Source organism: Bubalus kerabau, chromosome 14, assembly GCF_029407905.1.
Source record: "Bubalus kerabau isolate K-KA32 ecotype Philippines breed swamp buffalo chromosome 14, PCC_UOA_SB_1v2, whole genome shotgun sequence".
NCBI classification, from domain to species: Eukaryota; Metazoa; Chordata; class Mammalia; order Artiodactyla; family Bovidae; genus Bubalus; species Bubalus kerabau.
The window spans coordinates 34,528,369-34,553,402 of NC_073637.1; the positions used below are offsets into that span (position 1 = coordinate 34,528,369).

The 25,034-nt window shown below is 38.6% G+C and overlaps 1 protein-coding gene and 1 long non-coding RNA gene across 7 annotated transcripts in view; both read left to right on the forward strand.

Annotated features, from left to right (window-relative positions):
- The window catches only part of C14H8orf34 (chromosome 14 C8orf34 homolog), a 354,631-nt gene that overhangs the window by 22,970 nt on the left and 306,627 nt on the right, over positions 1-25,034 (forward strand). The gene's annotated exons all lie outside the window — the stretch shown is intronic.
- LOC129626766 (uncharacterized) lies at positions 1,017-21,348 on the forward strand. The gene is made up of 3 exons (XR_008702191.1): positions 1,017-1,153; positions 1,693-1,733; positions 20,627-21,348. It is a non-coding gene; the product is annotated as an uncharacterized LOC129626766 (long non-coding RNA).

Genomic DNA, 25,034 nt, shown 5'->3' on the forward strand with positions numbered 1-25,034 from the left:
TTTAGAGTAAATATATATTTTGGAGTTTATTATCCAGTCAGTAATCTTGGTATATCATATAGTTAAAATAAATATGGCATTGTTATTATTAGCAGAGACGTTGTTATTATTAGCAAAACCAAAATTATGTTAATTCTTTCTTACATAATGATTATACTTTAGATATAATTATACTTTTCAATGTGATGCTTATATTAGAAATATATGTCTCTTCTGGTATGTTGTATAGAAATTTATAGCGAATACTGAATGGAAACTCTTATTCCTTAATACTCAGCTTCTCTTCTCATAAAATCTAATTAAAAATAAAAGTACCTGTGGCGGATTCATTTTGATGTTTGGCAAAACTAATACAATTATGTAAAGTTTAAAAATAAAATAAAATTTTAAAAAAATTAAAAATAAATAAATAAAAGCTACGAAAATGGGAAAAAAAAAAATAGACCTAAGCTTATCGAAAAAAAAAAAAAAGTTTTTCCCCATTTCTGACTCTGGCACAGCAGCTGTGAATCTATTTTATTATTCATATTAGACAGGATTTATTGTAGTTCAAAACTGACCAGATATAGATATTCTTTGAGCATCCAGCTATCCACCAAACACAGATAGAAATCTTTGAACTTCCTCGTAATTATTTGACATGAGCTTTGAGATTGAGAGTGAAGTCTCAAGGACACCATGTAACTCCTAAAATATTAGCATATCTCTCTCAGTTCTTCAAAGATCCCATGTGTGAAACACACTAATTAAATAAAGGTAGTTATCTTTATCATTCACTTAAAAAAATAAATAATCCAGGCTTAAAGAATTTAAATATTTTTCTGAAGATCACATCTAAGCGCTAAAATTGGAATTCTTCCTTGGGGAAAAAATACTTGGACTTTCATTAAAAATTGTTCAAATACCAATTCTCCTTTCACTAGGAGTGTGACATTGGGAAGTTACTTAACTCTCTTAACATCTATTGAATTAACCTGGCAAGGAATCTGGCTGTAATGTGGGAGACCTGGGTTCGATCCCTGGGTTGGGAAGATCCGTTGGAGAAAGGAACAGCTACCCACTCCAGTATTCCGGTCTGTAGAATTCCTTGGACTATATAATCCATGGGGTCGAAAAGAGTTGGACAGGACTAAGGGCCTTTCGGTTCAGTCAGGTAAATATTCCCTATCTTGGTGGGTTGTTATAGGGGTTAAAAAAGGATATGTAGTTTGACCTAGTGACTAGTGCAAAATAAGACATCAATAAACAGTAGTTTTCTTTTCTCTCTTCATTTAGAAAAGCATGTTATAGAATCAACATCAGTGAGATTCTTTGAGAGGTTTTTCTGACTCTTTAGCAGAAATTGTTCTGTGATGACTCATTTGTGTCCTCTTAATTGGACTTAATTTCATGTCCTCTAGGAGTGAGATTTTATTTATGTGAAGTAAGGTGATGTAGGAAATTGAATTTTTGGCATAGACCTTGTCTCAATCACGTTCTAACTCAGTGGTTTCAGAATGTTTTGATTGTACAACCCTATTCATAAAATGGTTTCTTTATGCATCCATGATATTTATGTTCACGCATAAAGTGCAGGCATGTACAATTATATCAGTACATTTTATACATAATAAAACACATATAAACTAGGACATTTTCTAAAGTAGTAAGTCAAAGTAGAAATTCTCATACTCTCTTTCCACTTCCTAACAGATGGTCATGTCCACCCTTTTAGAAAACAACTGCTGCAACCAGTAAGTGGACATGTACAGCATTATTGTGATACAAACTCATTATATAGTATGTTCATGTGTTTATTTCTGCTTCTATTAGTTTTCTGGTGCCTTTCACAATTTGGTCAAACCCCAGAAAAGAAATGGGATGACCCAAGTCGAGGTGATCTTTCAATCATGAAAAATGATTTATGAAGCATTTGCTATAGAGTGGATCCCTGGGAATATTATTTTCTTTGAAAAAAAAAGCACACACTACTTAAAATACATGTTTTGCTGTATTGTAATCTAGGAATTGAGCTTCCCTGGTGGCTCAGTGGTAAAGAATCTGCCTGCCAAGCAGGAGATGTGGATTCAATCCATGGGTCGGGCAGATCCCCTAAGGGAGGAGATGGCAGCCTGGTCCAGTATTCTTGCCTGGAGAATTCCACGGACAGAGGAGCCTGGTGGGGTTCTACAGTCCATGATATCTCGAAAGGGTTGGACACAACTTACAGACTAAACAGTAACAACAGTCTAGGAATTAGCATCTATTAGTGTCCACCACAGTCCAACTCTCACCTCCGTACATGACCACTGGAAAAACCATAGCTTTGACTAGATGGACCTTTGTTGGCAAAGTAATGTCTCTGCTTTTCAATATGCTATCTAGGTTGGTCATAACTTTTCTTCCAAGGAGTAAGCATCTTTTAATTTCATGGCTGAAGTCACCATCTACAGTGATTTTGGAGCCCTCAAAAATAAAGTCTGACACTGTTTCCACTGTTTCCCCATCTATTTCCCATGAAGTGATGGGACCAGATGCCATGATCTTGGTTATCTGAATGTTGAACTTTAAGCCAACTTTTTCAGTCTCCACTTTCACTTTCATAAGAGGCTTTTTAGTTCCTCTTCACTTTCTGCCATAAGGGTGGTGTCATCTGCATGTCTGAGGTTATTGATATTTCTCCTGGCAATCTTGATTCCAGCTTGTGCTTCTTCCAGTCCAGCATTTCTCATGATGTATTCTGCATAGAAGTTAAATAAGCAGGGTGACAATATACAGCCTTGACGTACTCCTTTTTCTATTTGGAACCAGTCTGTTGTTCCATGTCCAGTTCTAACTGTTGCTTCCTGACCTGCATACAGGTTTCTCAAGAGGCCGGTCAGGTGGTCTGGTATTCCCATCTCTTTCAGAATTTTCCACAGTTTATTGTGATCCACACAGTCAAAGGCTTTGGCATAGTCAATAAAGCAGAAATAGATGTTTTTCTGGAACTCCCTTGCTTTTTTGATGATCCAGTGGATGTTGGCAATTTGATCTCTGGTTCCTCTGCCTTTTCTAAAACCGCTTAAACATCTGGAAGTTTACGGTTCACATATTGCTGAAGCCTGGCTTGGAGAATTTTGAGCATCACTTTACTAGCGTGTGAGATGAGTGCAATTGTGCGGTAGTTTGAGCATTCTTTGGCATTGCCTTTCTTTGGGGTTGGAATGAAAACTGACCTTTTCTAGTCCTGTGGCCACTGCTGAGTTTTCCAAATTTGCTGGCATATTGAGTGCAGCACTTTCACAGCATCATCTTTCAGGATTTGAAATAGCTCCACTGGAATTCCATCACCTCCACTAGCTTTGTTCGTAGTGATGCTTTCTAAGGCCCACTTGACTTCACATTCCAGGATGTCTGGCTCTAGGTCAGTGCTCACACCATTGTGATTATCTTGGTCATGAAGCTCTTTTTTGTACAGTTCTTCTGTGTATTCTTGCCACCTCTTATTAATATCTTCTGCTTCTGTTAGGTCCATACCATTTCTGTCCTTTATTGAGCCCTTCTTTGCATGAAATGTTCCCTTGGTATCTCTAATTTTCTTAAAGAGATCTCTAGTCTTTCCCATTCTGTTGTTTTCCTCTATTTCTTTGCATTGATCGCTGAGGAAGGCTTTCTTATCTCTTCTTGCTACTCTTTGGAGCTCTGCATTCAGATGCTTATATCTTTCCTTTTCTTATGCTTTTGAACTGTGGTGTTGGAGAAGACTCTTGAGAGTCCCTTGGACTGCCAGGGGATCCAGCCAGTCCATTCTGAAGGAGATCGGCCCTGGGATTTCTTTGGAGGGAATGATGCTGAAGCTGAAACTCCAGTACTTTGGCCACTTCATGCAAAGAGTTGACTCACTGGAAAAGACTCTGATGCTGGGAAGGACTGGGGGCAGGAGGAGAAGGGGATGACAGAGGATGAGATGGCTGGATGGCATCACTGACTGGATGGATGTGAGTCTGGGTGAACTCCGGGAGTTGGTGATGGACAGGGAGGCCTGGCGTGCTGCGATTCATGGGGTTGCAAAGAGTCAGACACGACTGAGCGACTGAACTGAAGTGCCCACCACTGGGCTAGATTTTAACTGGTACAAGTGTGATTGTACTTGAAGACACTTCATATTTTAGATAATACGTGGATGCATTTGGCTGGATTGCCAAGTAGTGAAGAGAGTGGGCTTTAAGAGTCAGACATGTCTAGTTTGAATCAAATTTTTTTAAGTTTATTTATTTGGCTGCACCAGGTCTTGGTTGCGGTACAGGATCTTTTGTGGTGGTGTGATCAGAGACCTGATAGATTGGAATCATACTAATTTATTTCCTGGTTAATTAAGTTATTTGTTTAACCAATATTTGTTGAAAACCCTGTTTTCTGTACTGGAGTGGCAGTAGTCTTCAGAATAAAATCCTTGCTCTCTGACTCCCCCATGCCTTGATATGTTGGCCAAGATGATATTGAATTTTCCTCTGTAACCATGGAGAGAGATCCTTTGAAGATGGAGTCCATGGTTTGCACAGTAGAGCAGAAATGCAGAAATGACCAGGTCCTTGCATGGTCCTTGGTGATGTTGTTGAGCCTTCAGTCAGCCAGTCTGAAGTCTGTCAAGCTGAGGACTTTCAGGTTGAGCAAGCTAATGACTCCCCTTTATTCTTTAAACCAGTTAGAATTGGGTTTTCTGTCACTTGCAACTCCAGACATCTTAAACAATATGCATATATGATCAATTAGTTGGAGGATACATAATAGGTTGGGATGTCTGTGTTTTGAGGAACATTGGAAGTTTAAAGTCTCGATCAATATATCAAGGCTGGCATTAAGAACATCCAGTTAAAATAGAAACCTAATGCTATACATTTGAAAAAGTAAAGAATTATCTTTGAAATGAAGAGAGAAAATGTGACCATAGACATTTCTATGAATTCCCTGTATGTTATGAAATGTTGTTCCTTAGGATTTTCCAAGAAGACTTGCTGTGTGAACAAAATAATCTCAGATACATTTATGTTATTTATATTAATAAACAAAAACTTTTGTATGAATCAGTTAATTAAATGGAATATTGTACTAATTTGGAAACAGCCTATAACTAATCATCATCCACAGAGGAAGGGAGCCAATGGCCTAATCCAGCTGTTCGTGGATATTAGAGAATCAGAGATTTTGCATCTCTCAAAAACTTCAGTGTTACTTGAACTGTCAGTCCCAAAGCCAGCCCATTCGTAGGGGCAAGAATTCAATAGCTTCTGAACAAAACCCAGGAAGGAAGTATTTCCTTCCCTGCAAAGGAAGAACGTCTAATCTCGTTTTCACAATCCTACAGGCAAATTAACCAATCATGAAGTTTATCTCCATTTATCTCTGCCTGCCCTCATTCACGGCAGCACTGATTTAACATTTATTGATGTATCATTTAAACCATTGTGGCAACTCTACCTTTTTATATTCTGGCTTTGCTCCTCTCTTTCTATTGCTACAAATTCACCTCTTCTCTTTCCTTCCATCACTTCCATGGCTTGCACCTTCCCTTCATTTCTTTCTGAAGCATTATCTGTTTCCTTCTACACATCACTGATTCCTGTTTAAACAAACACATACTAAAAATCCAGATGGGATGAAGCCTTTCTAGCATAGGCTACTTTCTAGAAACAAAGAAAAGTCAAATTACTGCCAGGCACCTTCTGACCCTCATGGGTGCATATGTCTACACCTCCACCCTTTGTATGTAGTATATTAATTGGAGGCTTTATGGTTACATAAAATACCTTCAGAGTCTGAGATTTATAATATGGTCCAATATGTCTTTAAATTCACTTGACAAATTTTTTAAAAGTGGGAACTGCTTTTTCCTCTAGTGGGAACAAGATGTACTTGAAAGAGAAATTGAGTTCAGCTCAGAAAAACAAGTTTTAGAGAATGAAAGAAGCTTGAAGAGAAATCTAGTGTTTAATTATGTTTAATTGTCACTGTGGAAATTTCTGTTTACAGCATTGTCATTTAGAAAAAGATATTTCCAGAAGTGACATTTTGATTAGGATAATTTTCTGGTTCCAAGCTAGTGTGTTTTTATCTTTGTTTGGCTCTGTGGCTGTCAAGCCAGCAAAACTGTTGATAGATTTTTTAGATTGGATGAATGAGATCCCGGATGTCTTGCTTCTAACCTGGGCTGGTTGGATCCATTGCTATTTCACTGACATAAAAAAAAAAAAAAACAACCCACTTTCTGCTACACAAACTGAATTCAGTTGTATAATTTGATGGAGAGATATATTTAAGACATCGATGAGCTCAGCAAATATTGTGTGTGTGCAGACAATTTGGAAAGAAACTCAGGATTGAAAGAGATCAATTCAAAGCAATCAAGGTTTACAACACATGTATTTGCTTCTGAAGATTTTAGGGGAAAAACTTTGACTCCTTTTTAAGTGTCAAGTGATGCCTTGTGGCTAAATTCCAACTGAGAGTCCCTGTTAATAAATTAGGTAATAAAGTGTAAGCAGAAAGATGAAAGCTAGTGAGATTAGTTGTTCCAGGGAAAAGAAGGCGTTGAGGTGAGGGAATTACAATGAAGAATTCTAAAAGAAGTTATCATAAACTAAAGCTTGAAGGATTTCAGTTACTTAGTACAAGAATAGGTTAATGAAAGAGTTGTGTCTATGGTTGTTTAGTTGCTAAGTCATGTCTAACTCTTTTGATCCCACGGACTGTAGCCCGCCAGGCTCCTCTGTCCATGGGGATTCTCCAGGCAAGAATACTGGAGTTGGTTGCCATTTCCTACTCCAGGGGATCTTCCTGACCCAGGGATCGAACCTGAGTCTCCTTGTCAAGCAGATTCTTTACCACTGAGCATCCTGGGAAGACCAATGAAAGAATACTTAGGCATTTTTTCTGAATAATAAGAAATGCAACAAAAAAGCTTGACTACTTTGTCTCATTATCCAAAGCAGGAAGATTAGGCTATTGATTCTTCTGAAGGGAAAATGATAAACTTTGTGAATCTGTATTCAAAAGCCCTGCTCTAAGTTTAAATCTTTCAGAGAGCCTTTGTAGTTTAACTGACCAGGCTCTGATTAATCTACCAAACCAGTCTTATGCAGTCAGTATGTATTATGTTGCTTTATGCTTTTAAAAGGCTCTTGTTTTATAATGCCTGTTTTGCATGTGAAGAAAATTAGTGCTATAGAATTGACATTAACTTTCCCAAAATATGCAAAACATAAACTGGGGAGATGACTGGGACCTGGCGTATGTCAGAGTCCAAAGCTTATACTTTAAAAAAATTATTTATTTTTAATTGAATGATAGTTGCTTCACGATATTGTGTTGGTTTCTGCCACACATCAACATGAATCTGCCATAGGTGTACACATGTCCCCTCCCTCTTGGACCTCCCGCACCACTCACAAAACTTATACTTTTAAAGTTTTCTGATTTAAAATTATTTTCAACTTTACTGAGGTATAATTGACATATATCATTATAACATTGAGTCAGCTTAAGGTATAAAAGTGTTGGTTTAATGAAAGTTGTATATGTGTGTGTATACACACACACACACACACACACACACACATATAAGTTGGATGAGAACAACTTTGAAGTATATGATACAATGTTATTGACTATGATCATCATGCTGTACATTAGATCCAGATTTTGTTCACCGTACATCAGACCCAGATCTTGCTTCATCTTATAACTGGAAGTTTATAACTCTGAACAGCATCTCCCCAATCCCCCACCCCTCTTATTCTGGTAACCACCATTCTACTCTCATGAGTTTGGCTTTTTCAGATTCCACATATAAGTGATATCGTACAGTATTTGTCTTTCTCTGACTTATTTCACTTAGCATAATGCTTCCACAGTGCTTCCACGTTGCTGCAAATGGCAGGGTTTCTTTCCTCATGGCTGAGTAATATTCTGCTGTGTGTGTGTGTGCGTGCGCATGCTTAGTGCATCTTCTTTATCCATTCATTCATTGACAGATAGTTAGGTTGTTTCCATATTTTGGCTGTTGTTAATGAAGTTGCAGTGAATATGGGAGTACAGATAGTTCTTCAAGATCCCGTTTTCTTTTTAAAACTACATACCAAGAAGCAGGATCACTAGATCATTTGGTAGTTCTAGATTTAATTTTTTGAGAAATGTCTGTACTATTTTCTGTACTGGCTCTACCAATTTACATTCCCACCAACAGTGTACAAGGGTTCTCTTTTCTTCACATCTTCACCATCACTTGTTATCTCTTGCCTCTTTGACGATCAAAGCTCATACTTTTATCTGCTAGTCTAGTTTGCTTTCTGTCTGCTTCGATTTTCCACACTGTCCAATCCAGCTTATGGCTGTTTAAACTAAATTAAATTAAAAATCCAGTCCCCATTCTCACTGGCCGCATTTTAAGAGCTCAGTAGTAACACATGGCTGCTGAACTGAACACACAGACGTGGGTTATTGCCATCATTGCACAACGTGTAATTGGACAGCTTGACCTCAACTTTAGAGATTCTCCTCTTCCCATTCTCCCTGGCCTTTTATCTGTTCCACACAGAGAGATGCTGTTTTCTCTGGGCTCCTATAACACCATCCTCTCCTAGTTTTCCTTCTGCCCCTTTAGGCCATTTCTTCTCTGTCTCCTTTGGGAACTCCTCCACTTCCACCTCCTGTTTAAATGTTAGTATTCTCAAGGCTCAGTCCTAGAGATCATCCACTTCTATGAATTCAAATTTTTGTTTGTTGACAATTTTTGAATTTTCTATTTTCACTTCATATCATGTCTTCTGATATGTCTGCATCCTTGCCACTTGTATTTATTTCCATTTCCATCTTCCTGGGAAAGAGGGGGCTCATTAGACAAGAATTAAAAACTGAGAGGATGACTTTAGTAACTAGAAGAGTATTATCTTCCCCATTTGGACTAGACATTGGGTCTGGATATCTATGAGACTGTTCAGTGCAGCAGAGGTTAAAGATGGCATCGGGCCAAGAATCAGGTAAAAAATGCAAAAGACAGGCAAGATGTAACTGTCATCCTTGGTCTAGTGCACATTTGAAAGTAAAATGATCTGAGATCATTACCATGAATTTATGTTCTTACTGCATAGTCTTTAGTAAAAATGTTATTGAAGATGCTTACCCGGTATCAACAGTACTGTATGGAGCCCGTTAAGGAGAGAACCTTTTGACTAAATTTGGATAAGAGTTAACCATGAAATTATGTCCTCCATCCCCCCATCCTTTCATCGCTCACTTCTTACCTATGTGATAGTGATCATGATGATTCGTGAGCTACTCCAAAGGTCTCTGTCATGCTTTTGTGGTTCAGACCTTTCCCCATCATGAAACTTTCCTTCCAGGGTTAAGATTAAAGTTTATAGTTTTATGTTACTAAAAATGCACATTCAAGCTGCCTATTGAGAGGAAATATGTTTGGGTCTTGGAGAAGGCAATGGCACCCCACTCCAGTACTCTTGCCTGGAAAATCCCATGGATGGAGGAGCCTGGTGGGCTGCAGTCCATGGGGTCACTAAAAGTTGGACACGACTGAGCGACTTCACTTTCACTTTGCACTTTCATGCACTGGAGAAGGAAATGGCAACCCACCCCAGTGTTCTTGCCTGGAGAATCCCAGGGACGGGGGAGCCTGGTGGGCTGCCTTCTATGGGGTCACACAGAGTCGGACACAACTGAAGTGACTTAGCAGTAGCAGCAGCATGTTTGGGGCTGGTAGATTTCTTTAAGATTTTAGATCTAATATATATATCTACACCTGCAGTGTGAGATTGATGAAGAGGCTTCTGTGTCATCACATTTAATTTTGTGCTTCAGGGTGTAGAGTGGGCAACGGAGGACTTTTCTGGGAAAAAAAAATTAGGAAAGAGCTCCTTCCCTCTCCCCCATTCCCTGAACCTATCCTGATTCTTTCTAGGGTCATATCCTTTCTATGGCCACCAATATCTCCATAAATATTTGGCAACAGTGTGCCCAGGAGAATATTCTGGCAGTTGTGTGCATGTGTGCTCAGTCACTTCAGTCATGTCTGATCATTTGTGACCTTATTGACTGTACCCCATGAGGCTCCTCTGTCTGTGGGGATTCTCCAGACAAGAATACTGGAGTGGGTTACCATGCCCTCCTCCAGGGGATTTTCCTGACCCAGGGATAGAACCTGGGTCTCCTGCATCAGCAGGTGAGTTACTTACCACTAGCGCCACCTGGAAAGCCCATTCTGGCAATTACTAGGTGCTGAAAGGATATTGAGTGAAAATATCCAGGTTTGTATCATTAGGCGGTCTCAGTGAAGCTGAGTAGCTTTTTCAGTAGGGTGGGAGGACAATTTCTGTTTAACTAAAAGTAACATACAACACTTTGGGATACATATGGGTATATTTCAAGTAGCCTGCCATTCAGATGTGTCTATTTATAGTGAAAGTGAAAGTATTAGTCGTTCAGTTCAGTCCAGTTCAGTCGCTCAGTCGCGTCCCACTCTTTGTGACCCCATGAATCACAGCATGCCAGGCCTCCCTGTCCATCACCATCTCCCGGAGTTCACTCAAACTCACGTCCATCGAGTTGTTGATGCCATCCAGCCATCTCAACTTCTGTCATCCTCTTTTCCTCCTGCCCCCAATCCCTCCCATTCAGTCCTGTCCAACTCTTTGTGACCCCATATGGACTGTAGCCCTCCAGGCTATTGTGTCCATGGGATTCTCCCAGTGGGTGGAGTGGGTTGCCATTTACTTCTTCAGGGGATCTTCCAAACCCAGGGATTGAACCTGGGTCTCCTGCATTGCAGGCACATTCTTTACCATCTGAGCCACCAGGGAAACACTGTTTATAAGGAGATACTTAACCACACTGCCCTTTCTCAGCAGATAAAATAGGAAATGTTGCCCTTTTTTATAATTTGAAGTAAAACTTAATCTTTATAGATAGAAATTCAGCCTGTTCAAATTGTTTTCTGAAACTATTGATTTAAAATTTTGTTTGCATTTCAAGTCATTATCAGTTTAGACTTCTTAACCCTTTTCTAAGTTTTAATAGGTTTCTTAATTACAGAGGGAGCAGATATCATCAGCAAAAGCAGTGGATCAGAAGAACATGTATTCAATGACTTTTGCCAGTTTAATATTCTACATACAAATGCATTGCTGTTTGCATTAATTCTAGGAGATTTGCTGAGTGGTCCCCAAATCATGTTTAGAAAGATTATGTAGTATATGGAACTGATCTCTTCTTCTAGCTCCAGGCTTTTGTTGTCAATATACCACTTTATTTGTTAAATGGAGGAAGACAATATTAATTGGTTAATATTAAACTTCTGAGATTTATGATTAAGTGTTGCATAATGAAAACATCGAGTACTTAGGAAGAAAAATGATGCTCAGTAGAAGCCAGTATGAGCTTACTGTATACAATTTACCCTCTACTCTTGTTGGTCACTGTAAGATTAATAGGCTAAAATTGGTTTTTGAAATACAGAAAAATACATTGACAAGGAAATTGACTCAGTTATTATGTGTAGATATAACTTATTTCCACTCAGCCAAAAGTATTGTTTTCTCTCTCTGCATACATTTTGGAAGATTGGAAATGTAGGTTCTAATAATATCATGATGGAACAAAGCTCATGGTGGGAGCAGATGGTGAGATTTTAGCAGATGACATGGAAAAAGTGGAATAATTCAACCTTTATTTTGTTGCTAAATTTTCTATCAAAAATGGTTGCCATTAAACCCTACAAAATAGGATGTTCTTGATTGAGAGGAAGGTGAAGACCTAGAAATGAGGAAACATAATGCACTATACTATTCATCAGTTAAAGGTCTCTTGGTCCAGAGCACTTACATCCTTGTGAATTTAAACAACTTGGATTGAGGTCATAGAATCATGGTGTACCTTCTTTAATTAATAAGCTGACATCTAACTGCAATTACTATGTGCCAGTCACTATTCTAAACACCGGGATGTTGCTCTGTGGTAAAGAATCCTCCTGCAAATGCAGGAGACACAGGAGATGTGGGCTTGATTTCTGAGTCAAGAAGATCCCCTGGAGAAGGAAATGGCAACTCACTCCAGTATTCTTGCCTGAGAAATTTAATGGACAGAGGAGCCTAGTGGGTTACAGTCCATGGGGTTGCAAAGGATTGGACACGACTTAGAGACTGAACATGGCTGCATATCTTATTTGATTCTTTCAATTCTATGGTGATTTTTTTCAGCTCCATTTTAATGATAAGGATATTGAAACAGAGAGAAGTTAACTTGCTTAACGGCATAATCCATCAAGTAGAGGAGCTAGGATGCATACCCTGGTATTTTTATATCAATGTCCATCCATGCTCTAAATCTCCATCCCAGTCCTATCAAGCTGGAACACAAAAGTGCTAAAATGTGGAAGGGAGGAAAAAGACTTTTAATTTTCAAGATAGTAAATTAGGTATATTCAGAGGAAGACAAAATTAATTGATCTATATAGTAAAATTACAGAATTTATGATTAAATGTTGAATAATGAAAATGGGTGTACTTAGAGTGGCAAATATGCACCACTGAAGCCATTATGAGTTTATTGAAAACACATCATTTCACACTAGCTCAGTCTGCCTTTCTGATATAACTAGACTCATTGATAAGATCCATTTACATTTAGGAGACATAGTTCATGTGAGTTTTTTCCCCCAGGAAATTAGAAAAGTCTTCCATATGCATAAGATGGTTAAATATAAGGTGGAGAAATATGGACTGAGTGATGGTACAGTCACTGAGAGCTTGTTGGACTGCCCTATCCAGGAGGATGTGCTGATGACTGATGTGAGCCTGGAGGGTGGTACTCGGTGACTTGCTGGTGATATTTTTTTACCGATGACTTAGATCATGAAGGGCAAGCTATATTTTAAAAATTCATGGACGATACAATCAGAATTTTGAAAAACAGAGTCTGTACCTTAAAAAAGAACAATATAGCCATTGGTAGGAATAAAGATGAAGTTCAACATTTAGTTGAAAATTTTCTAAACACAGGGCTTCCCAAATGGCTCAGTGGTAAAGAATCCTCCTGCCAATGCAGGAGACACAGCAGATGTGGGTTCAATCTCTGGATTGGGAAGATCCCCTGGAAGAGGAAATGGCAATCCACTCCAGTATCCTTGCCTAGGAAATCCCATGGAAAGAGGAGCCTGGCAGGCTGCATTCTATGTGTGCAAAAGGTCAAACACGACTCAGCATGCATGCATATGCATTCTAAATGCAGTGGTCACTACAACAATGGCTTGGATAATGAGATATGTTTGAAATATTTAGAAATATTAAGTTTAAGAGAGAAAACTTGGGAACATCACATATGTCTTCAAATACAGGAAAGATTGTTATATGGAACATAATATTTTTCTGTATGTGCTCAGGAGACAAAACTGAAATCAGTAGATAAGAACAACATGACAACTTCCTGATGACACTAACTGTTTGGTTTATTTTTCCTTGTATAAGCTCCTTGATGTTTATGACACAAGAGATTGGTCTTAAGTAACTGTCAACTCTACTTGGATTTCTGTTATGATTTGAAGTGGTAAGGGATTCCCTGGACTTCCCTGATGGCTCAAATAGTAAAGAATCTGCCTGCAATGCTGGAGACCTGGGTTCAATTCCTGGGTCAGGAAGAGACCATGCAGAAGGGAGTGGCCACTCACTCCCGTCTTCTTGCCTGGAGACTTCCATGGACAGAGGAGACTGGCGGGCAACAGTCCATGGGGTTGCAAAGAGTCAGACATGGCTGAGTGACTGAGCAAGCATGCATGCACAAGGGATTCCCTTCACCTTCCCAAACACCTTTTACCACTAGAACGTCCATAGACCTCTAAGCTTCCATCTTATTTATACATTAGTGCAAGGTTTCTCAGCCTCAGCAATGTTGACATTTTGGATCACATTATTCTTTGTTTTGGGGGAACGTGTTGTAGGAAGTTTAGCAACTCTACCCACTAGATGCTAGTAATACTTACCCCAGTCGTGACAACCAAAAATATCTCTCGACATTACCAAATATGCCCCAAGGGGCAAAATCACCACTGATTGATAACCACTGATGGAGGGAAAGGCATTAAAAGTGTTTTAAAAATGCAAATATTAATAGAAGGTACATAAACCAATTTAGTCAAGAGTACAAGGTGAACTTAGGAATCAGAATTTATCAGGTACTTGGAAACTTATTTATCCAAGGGGTTATATATTAAAAATCTGAAAGTGAGACTGAATTAAGGAAATACAGTGATCTTTGATACATAGAAGAGATGATTTAACAATTTCTTTCCTTTTTTTATTTAAAGTCTTAGAGAACTTAATGTGGCTAGAGATATATTTACTTTTCACATAAGAATATCTGGTTCAAGGACAGTTTCTTTAGATGGAAATTATTTTTGGCTTACATAATCCTAATGATGATCACTTTTCTTTGAATCTCTGTTGTAAGGGGTTTATGTATTTGAGCATCTGAGTAAGCATTTTGGTGAGCTAGTTACTCTTGAACTTTTCTCCATCACTATTAGTGAAAAGGTGACTTCTCCATTACCCCAGATATGAGCATCATTTTAAATTTGAGTGTGTTTTCCCTTTTCCCTTACTGTTGTAGCTTTCCTTTTGGTGTGACGTCATTTGTCATGGAAGGAAAGAGAAGGAGTAAGGATTCCAGGAGAATACACTTGATTGGAGATGAGGGTGGTAGGTTCTGACTCCTGGACCATGTCCTAAAGTATTAACATTTTGGGTTCTGTGTCTGTGTGTTGAGGATCGTGAACTGAGTTTCTTCTCTTTGGAAAAGATTAAGTCTGAGGAGTAGCTCGATTTCACTGATTACATCTATGAAGTTTTTTGAACTAAAAGATGAAGGCTGTTTGTTACTTTCTACATAAACCACAATGAGTCAAGAAAGAATAGCTAGCAATAAGATAATGTGTACAAAGCAAATGCTCGGTGTAAGTTAGTACAAATAAGAAAAGATTATGAATGGAGGCTGTATCATGTAGAATTCTTTAAAAGTAGGACAAACTCTTTTCATCTCTTTTTTTTTCCCTCTTTGGCTATGGGAATTTTACCAAGTTTTAAAAATCCAGCTTGAGTATCTCCCTCGGGCCATGGGCTTTGGAATCAGTGCATCTGAATCTGAATTAAACTTCATCACTTATCAGCTCAGTTTTTTATCTTTAAGATAGAGACGAAGGTTACTCAGGAGTGTCGTTATAGTTCCTATCAGTCGGGGTGTTCCAGAGAAAACAGATCCAACAGAGATTTATTTTAAGAAATTGAGTCATACAATTGTAGAGGCTGGCAAGTCTGAAATCTGTAAGGGCAGGCTGGCAAGCTGGAAACTGAAGCAGGAGTTAACGTTGCAGTCTGGAGACAAATTTCTTCTTTAGGAAAGCTTTGTTCTTAAGGTTTTGTTCTTAAGGCTTTCAACTGATTAGATGAGTTTTGTGACACATAAAACTAACCATCACACAATTGTCATGTTAATGATAGTATGTGGTTACTGTTCCAGCTAACTGTTCACATGGATTATTTCATTTAGTTCTGATAAAACCCACAGGAGGACCTATTATTATAATCTTAGGATAAAATGTGCCAGTGTCCCACAGCAACTTGTATAAACATGGGAGCCAGACCATGTGTGAGTCCACCAAAGTCCTGTCCCCCAAATTTAAATTGAAAAAGAGAATGTTTTTCTTTTCTCTCTCAAAGCTAAAGGCTGAACTGATGTGCTTATAGCCATGAAAGAGGCCTTTAGTTTAAAAGCATGAGGTCATATATGTAATGCATATAGAGGAATGCAACATGCAGAGAGTCAAATATATTGTAACAGCTTTGTATGGTGATGAATGATAACTTCTCTTATTGTAGTGATTATTCCACAGTATATAAAAATGTCAAATCACTATGTTATATACCTGAAACTGATATAATATTGTATGTCAATTATAATATTTAAAGCTTGCAATGCCAGTAACCTTCTGACAAGTGTAACTAGAGGAGGATTAGAGACCTAAACAACTTTGGCAAAGATTCTCCTGAGAAAATACTGCAAAAGATATCTTTATCAATTAAAGATTTGTCTTCAATCTTGTAAAAAAAAAAAAAAAAAAGCATGAGGTCAGCATGCTTAGAGAAGATGATGAGGATCAGAGAAAAGTAACCATGAATGTTTCATTCCTCTTCTCCAACTTGACCTTGTTAACTAATTGCTGCTTTTCTTTCTTTAAGCAACTTTGAGTTGGGTTTCTGTTACTTGTTGTTAAGAGTCCAGCCACCAGGCTTCCCTGGTGGTTCAGCAGTAAAGAATCCGCTTGCCAATGCAGGAAATGCGAGTTCCATCCTTGGGTTGGGAAGAGCCCCTGGAGAAGGAAATGGCAACCCACTCCAGTATTCTTGCCTGGGAAATCCATGGGCAGAGGAGCCTGGACAATGATCCTGTCACATTGCTATCCAAGTGATGGGTAACAAAGAGCCACAAGATCTCAGGAGCTGAAATCACAAGTGTTGAATTCTCACTCACACTCAGTGTCTATCTTTAGTCAGTGCTAAGTTCTGGTCTCTACCATCTTTGCTTGAGAACCTCCACTTGCCATGACTGGCTGCCATGACAGGGCCAGGAATATGGAAGATCATGCACTAGCTGTTAAATAAAATACTTTTCTTCTCTGAGGTTATAAAGATTTTTTTCTTATATTTTCTTCTACAATTTTGCTTCTCCCCATTTAAGTTTTAAATAAATCTGTTTGAGACAGATATGCTGGATTAATCTTTGTAAGCTTTTGTATATTTTCCCCAAATATAAAAAGTCATATTCTGCCAAAACTATTATTTTGCTTGTTAAAGTTGAAAATATTACAGGTAAAATTCTGTTACAAATAATTTGCATACCAAATTATGTATTACTTTAAAAAGTAATACATGTATTGCAATTAAAATATGGGTTTCTTCTCAGAGGTTTCTGAGAATCCATTTTAAATCCATTGAGGATGACCCTAGCTCATCCTCCAAATACTCTTTGTTTGAAGAATATGCCTGTGTTAAGGTCTGAAGTCCTATTTTCTTTCATAGGCTATTATGATTTTGAAAAGTGATAACATCATCTTCTTGGCTTTAGGCAATAAAGACTAAGCTTTGGAAGAAGCCCAAGAATTGAGTCTTGACCTTGGAAATGTTTCCTAAGTGAATATATTAGAGAAACATACTACTTTTTAATTTTGTTTAATCCATTAGCCAAATTTAATTTCATTTGTAAAACAATGCTGTAGTTCTCTCTCATGCTTTAAAGTATTTGGGGCTGGTGAAAGAAGGAATGCTGAAGACAAAAGTGTATATTTATGTATTTAGTGAATTTCCTACAACTGAATAGCCTTTTTGTGAGTAACATGAGTTGAATTCAGGTATTAGTGATGACTGGTCAAGTCTAGTCCATCTGAAACCCAGGATAGTTTAGACTCATTCCGTACATGACAAGGAATGTTGGCTATATTAATGTGATTTGATAATAAAAATGTGGAGAATGGACACATTCCTCTAGGCAGACTTGTTCATTGTTGCATGAACTAAGTGGAGGATATCCTGAAGCAAAATAAAATATAGTAATAATCTCACATTTTTGATAGAACAAGGCATGAAAATGTGAGCAGACCAGTGAATTTTGCAATAACCTTCTTTCCTTCCGTGATTCAACAGTACTTGCTTGCAGTGGCAAATCAGAAGTTATATTACAGTCTGAAAGTCAGGTTTCACAGACTTCCCTGGAGGTCCAGTGGTTAAGAATCCACCACCCAATGCAGAGGATACAAGTTCATCCCTGATGGGGGAACTGAGATCCTGTATGCTATGGGGCAAGTACACCCAAGTGCCTCAGGTACTGAGCCTGTGAGCTCTTGAGCCCATGTGCCACAACAAAGACTCAGTGTAGTTAAAAAAAATTTTAAAATAAAAGTTATGTATCAGCATGATTTTCCCCTCCTTTGGCTTCCTAAAAATGGCATAGGGAAAGAAAATGAACACTGTGGCAAAAAAATAGAGAAAAGACACCTTTAGAAGATTTACCAAAGGAAAGAATTTCACTGTAGAGTTTGAGAAAAAAGAAGTGGCAAGAGAGGAAATTAGAGAATTCAGGCAGAATCACTTCATGCAGGTTCCTATAACCATCTCTGGGAGTTTGAACTTGATTCTGAAGGTGATAGCAAGTCATCAAAGGGCTTTGAATAGCTGAGTGAAATTATCAGATGAGAGCATTGCAAATGTGAAAAAATGGATTGGAGAAGAACAAGGCTGAAGGTGGTGATACCTGTTAGGAGACCATTACAGTGACCTTGGGGAGAGAAGATGGTGGCCACGGCTAGGGGATGGCATCTGGACTGGAGAGGACTGATGACATTCGAGATCTGTTTAGGAGATGCTGTCAGTCAGACTTCCCTCTGGGGGTGCAGGTGAAGGAGGATTCAGGAATGATGCCGTAGTGATGAAATCAAGTGGGTAGGCATGCTGTTTCTGAAAGAAGAAACATACATCCATGGCAATTGTGCATGAATTTTAAGCCAGTATTACAGTCCATGGGGTCCCAGAGAGTCAGACACGACTGAGCGACTAAGCGCAGCAACAGTGTACAATGTAATTTTGTTTCTCAATTTATAACGTTTTCTACAACTGTGATGATGAATTAATCTTGTTTTGGACTCGTGTACTTTACAGTAAACTCACAATTTCTCATTTTAAGTAAAGGTGGTTATCTTAATTATTTAATTCTAAAAATAATAACATTTTTGCTGTTGCCATCTAGTGGCCACTATTAGTTATGGTCCCTTTATTTTGTGCTCAAGGTTTTAGTTCTTCAATGTTATTGCTCTGCGCAAGAAGTAAGTATTAGAGAACCAGTGTCTTTGAAAATGCAGTGGAGATCCTTATATTTGAATGAATTATACCCTGTAGAGTGTTAATGACATGAGTGAAAGTGAAACTGTTAGCTTAGTCATGTCTGACTCTGCAACCCCATGGACTGTAGCCCACCAGGCTCCTCTGTCCATGGAATTCTCCAGGCAAGAATAGTGGGTAGCCATTCCCTTCTCCAGGGGACCTTCCTGACCCAGGGTTTGAACCTGGGTCTCCTGAACTGGCAGTTGGATTCTTTACCAACTGTACCACCAGGGAAGCCCATAGGAAGATACTGTTAAATTTTTAGTATAAGGTCTACAGTTTTTCTAGAGTAGGACTTGAAACAACTTATTTTAGCAGCTTTAGGGAGAATTTAGCAAAATATAAAGCAAGAATTTGAATTCTTCCATATCATGTCAAGTAAGAGGATGCATCTCAATGGCAAATATGTGGAAAAGGTATAAAGGAATTTTTATAACAATCAACATGCAGATGCCTGATGAACAGCGTTAGTGTGCCCAGGGTTAACACCTTCATACTCTGGGGGACACAAGCAAAGAATAGAACATGGGGGTTTTCCCTGGACATGTAACTTTACTGGGGTGAAGGTATAGTAAAATACACTGTGTTTGTTTCACTCCTCTCTGAATCCAACTACCACTACTGCTTTCTGTCTTTCTCCAACCGATAATTCAAGGTTCTGAACATCTGGAAGGTACTTCCTGTTCCTACTAAAATTTGTTGGTCGACTACTAATTGTGAACTCCTTGATGTCAAACAATGTGTTCTGTTTATACTTTATGCCTCACCATGTCAAACAAACGAACAAAACATTAAAATAAAAATGGACAATCCTGGGAGTTCCCTGGTGGTCCAGTGGTTAAGACTTCAAGATTCCACTGCAGGGGGCATGGGTCCAATCCCTTGTTGGGGAAATAAGATCCTGCATGCCACGCAGTACAGCAAGCAAAACAAAACAAAACAAAATATATATATATATATATATATATATATATATATATATGCTCACATTAACCATCCTACTCAATTGGTACAAATCTCTGCTGTGTACTATGAGAAATTTAGAAACTGATAGGAGCCCAGATCCTTAGGGTTTACGAATTTATGGTCTATTAAGTGAGAGACTGAGCAACTGTTATATTAGAATTATGTTATTCAAACAATTATATAATAGAGGGGTGTTAGTAGGGCCAAGTAGGAAACCAATCAGCTTGAAGTATCTATGCTGGAGTTTGATGCTGTGGGATAGAAAACTAGCATCCATATTTTGTTCAAAGTGTTCAGTGCTATGGAAACCTATAGATTCTGAAGGCAGAGAAATAGTGTACTGGGTACTTTTCATGGTGCCCGATATAAAATCACACACTTTTTTTCTATATCTGTTCCTAACAAGGCAGTAGGTACCAAAGTGTAGCAGCTTTTATACAAAATGGCAACTTTGGGGGCATATTTTTGTCTCAACCTCTGCCCTTCCAACTCCCCACCAAACAGTAGGAAACATGTCCTGTTCATCTTAGTATCTCTCAGGCCCTAACATGGAATTTGGATGTGCTTTATAAAAAGAGAGTCTCGATGTCTGTTTACTGAATATATCAGCATGTTTCTAAAAATATATTTCCTACAATTGTAATGATGAATTAATTATTATTAATAATCATTGCAATAAATTAATGATTTATTAACTTATTCCTCTTGTACAGTATACGGTGCAACTCTGAGTGGCTTTGTAAACTTAGGTCACCTGGAGACAGACTGGGACCTGGGACTCTGTGCTGCAGAGCTTGCACCTGGACACACCGCTCTTCAAGCAACAAAATACAAGGAAACTCTATTGGACTAAAGTTAACTGCATACATGGGGCACTTGGGACAAATTCTGGACAAAAGATACAAAGAGACCAAAGCCTTTGATCAACTTCTATTGATTAAGGAGGCCAAGAACCCTAGTCAGTATCAGGCTCATCCCTGTGTCTTCTGTTCTGTCTCTTGTAAAGTGAGGAAGTTCTGCCATCATTCTGAAGATCCAGTTCCTTCATAGACTGTTCCTCTCACCTGTGGCCCCTCGTTGCTTTCACAGTGAGGCGGTCTCTTTTCTCCAGCCTCCACCCCAAATATTTCTCCATTCTCCTGTCAGTTCCCCTATTCTCCTAAATGTTATCCTGTAGTAGACTCCCAACTTCCAGTTTATTGGATTATTTTAAAAGTCATAAACTAACTCTTTAAGTGGGTTTTTCCATTTAGTAATTTAACTTGTAGAAAGATACATATGAGTACATATAAACTGCTTTATTTCTGTTTCATAATTGTAATATATTCCAAAAGATGATATATAGTCATTTCTTTAGTCAAAGTCTTATCCAAAACTCTTAGGTTGTTTATTGTCTTTGTTGTTTTAAATAGTGCTCAATAAATATTCATGCATATTTGTTAGTTTTGAATTGCTAAATCAGGATGCACATTTTTACTTCTGAAATGTGTTGCTAAATCATGCTGCACTATTTAAGAGCCATTCATTTTGTCCTGTGAATTGTCACTGTATAGTTTTAATTGAATTTAGTCTATTGTTTCTTTTATTCACGGCTTTTCTTCTAAAGAAAAAAGCAAAGTAAAGCAATTTACAACCATAGATTATAGAAATGAAGGTACTAAAATATAGCCTGTTATTTTTCTGTAGTCACTTTAACTATTAGAAGGCTGCAGGGCCTCTTAATTAATTTAAAAGCCTAATAGGTATGTTTAAACACAGCTAATTAAAATTCACTTGCAAATGAACCAGTGATTAGTATCTGTGAACAGTATCCTATTTATCTTAAATATATACTCATAGGCTGGTTCGCATAAGCCTGAAAGGAATATGTAATCAAACAGTTAACAGGAGCAAAACATAGTATTCTGAGATAATATTTTGAAAATCCAGTGGTGTTATCACAAAACAGAATTCTTGTTTTGACACAGAAGAATTTACTTACATAATCTAACATCCCTATGAAAGAAAGGACTTTATAGCAGTTTGAAAAAGTTTCAAGTACTCTTGAGATGTTCATGCTATATTTGAATTGTTTTGCTAAATATGCAGTTTTAGCATTGGAGAAATTTTCTGAAAAAGCAGTTTATAGCACAGCAGTGCCTGACTCAGCAACTCTTTACACTCCTGAAGCCAGGGCTAGCCTCATGGGCATGTGACGTGTGAAGTCACACAGGGCCCTGCGTTTGGAGGTCCTCACTCTTGGTTTAATGATCTGCTTTCAATATCTTAAATTTTTAAATGATTTTTGAACAGAGGGCTCCACATTTTTATTTTGCACTAGACCCAACAAATGTTACAGCCAGTCCTACCCTTAGTATATTTTTTAAATGATTTTTGAACAGAGGACTCCACATTTTTATTTTGCACTAGACCCTACAAATGTTACAGCCAGTCCTACCCTTAGTATATTTTTCAGGATGAAACTGTGTTTATTAGTATGTACCCTTGAGTCAGTGTTAATCCTAATTACAGAGAAAACTTTAGAATGAGATCGGTATGAATATATCTGTTCTACTGGAAACCAGGGGCCAATGCATGCTGATTGCGGTTGGAATCCTTATCCCTTCAGGGGCTATGGAACTAACCCCTGCTGCCCTAATCCTATCTATCTCCCTTTCCTGGTCACTGAGAAGCATCAGGCATTGGAAACTTCTTGATGCAATTTCCTGCTATTCCAGGAGTTTCAAATCTATGCAGTTCACTGTTTCCAAGTGCCAGATTACTTTTTTTTTTCCTTAAAGCTTTAGTTGATATTGAAGTATAGGTGATTCACAGTGTTGCATTCGTTTCAGATTACTTTTTGAAGACCCTCACTGAACCAGGAACAGACATCAGTAAGGAGCTTTGTGACGTTATCTTTGTAGTAGTGGGAATGACACCTCCTCCATGAGGTACTGTTATGCCTCTGGAAGGCAGGAAAATCACAGGGAAGGATTCCCATGCCCATCAGTTCTTGTTTCATCCCTTGCTGACTTGTTCATTCTCACCAATGTCTGCTCTTTCTCTTAATTTGCTTTTCTTTCCCCTGTCTTTACCCACTCCAGTATTCTTGGGCTTCCCTGGTGGCTAAGCTGGTAAAGAATCCTCCTGCAGTGTGGGAGACCTGGGTTCGATCCCTGGGTTGGGAAGATCCCCTGGAGAAGGGAACAGCTACCCACTCCAGTATTCTGGCCTGGAGAATTCTATAGACTGTATAGTCCATGGGGTCGCAGAGAGTTGGACATGACTGGGTGACTTTCACATTCACTTCCCTATCTTTTGGAAGCCTCAGAGTTACTACATACTGAGTAAATCAGTTTGTCTTTTGACTCTGTCTTCTTAAGGTGATTCAAGGATCATTTGTCAGTTAGAGTCTGACATCAAAGTTAGCTTGTTGTTTAGTCACTAAGTCATGTCTGACTCTCTTGCAATCTCAGGGACTGTAACCCCCCTGGCTCCTCTGTCCATGGGATTTTTCAGGCAAGAAAACTAGAGTGGGTTTCCATTTCCTTCTCCAAAACTTAGTGTCTTAGCCGCTCAGTTGTGTCAAACTCTTTGCTACCCCATACACTATAGCTCACCAGGCTCCTCTGTTCATGGAATTCTCCAGGCAAAAATACTAGATTGGATTCCCATTCCCTTCTCCAGGGGGCTGTCCCAACCCAGGGATGGAACTGGGGTCTCCTGTATCACAGGCAGATTCTTTACCATCTGATCCACATGAAAGTGAAAGTGAAAGTTGCTCAATATTGTCCGACTTTTTGCAACCCCATGGACTATACTGTCCATGGAATTCTCTAGGCCAGAATACTGGAGTGGGTAGTGGTTCCCTTCTCCAGGGGATCTTCCCAACCCAGGGATTGAACCCAGGTCTCCCGCATTGCAGGTGGATTCTTTACTAGCTGAGCCACCAGGGAAGCCCAAGAATACTGGAGTGTAGCCTATCCCTTCTTCAGTGGATCTTCACAAGCCAGGAATCGAACTGGGGTCTCCTGCATTGCAGGCGGATTCTTTACCAATTGATCTATCAGGGAAGCCTGAGCCATATAGATTGGGCTTATCTTTGGATCTTATATGGGATATTCACAAAGAACAAAGAAATACTGGGCCTCTTAGGATAGTTGAATCTGGAGAGCTTGGGATTTCTTTCAGCCTAAGAATATAGTTTATTCTAGGATCACTGAGTTCATCCAGGTCCAAAAATAAAATATTGTAAATCTGTTTCCTAACCTGATCTCCCTAAGATAGTGCAAATTCAAAAGTGTGAGTCAGTCTGAGTTATGACTTACTATTAGGATGGCCATCATAGATTTGCCATGAGAACTTGATGGTGGATTCAACTCGGCTGGCAGAGAACGTATAAGGGACTGATAGGTTGTGTGATAGATTGCAGTTCATACATCTTGTAAGGTTTTTTCCAAAGAGGGTCATTTACCTCTGACAGTATTTCAGTCTATAACCACCTGTGTCAGATACATAGAGGATTGGCAAAACAAGCATATAAGACAAAATCTACTTACCACTACTGAACACTAACTCAGAAGAAAATAAGCATTTGATTTTTGTTTCAGATTTTACTTCTTCCCATAATTCCATGAGAAACTAAAATAAAGGCAAATCAACTACTTTTAAAATTCACAAAGCAGATAAACTCTCTCATCTTCCTGCTGTAATAAAACTATTATAGAATTGGTGTACTGTTGGGTCTCAACTTACAGATTTCCTGAATTTTTTTGACTTCTTTGGCCATGAAAAATACCAAAAAGGTTACAAAAATGTTTGCTATTAGAGGAAGGAATCAGAGGTATGGGGACATAAAACCCATGTTACCAAGTAAAAGGTACAGAATAAGATGGACCAAAAGTATTTTAATTTATGCGGTGGAGAATTGAATGTAAGAGGGAGGGAGTGTGGACCTGAAACATAAAGCAAGGGTTGGTGCTGAGGACCCAGCCATGGGCTAAACACCTGCATAGGTAGACACAGTGAGGAAATGAATGGGAGGAGTAACATGATCGATTCCATCTGCTGGTCTGCTGGTTGCTCTAGTTTCAGTAAATTTAAACACGGTTTCCACCCTTTTTGCTGTGTATTATCATAGAA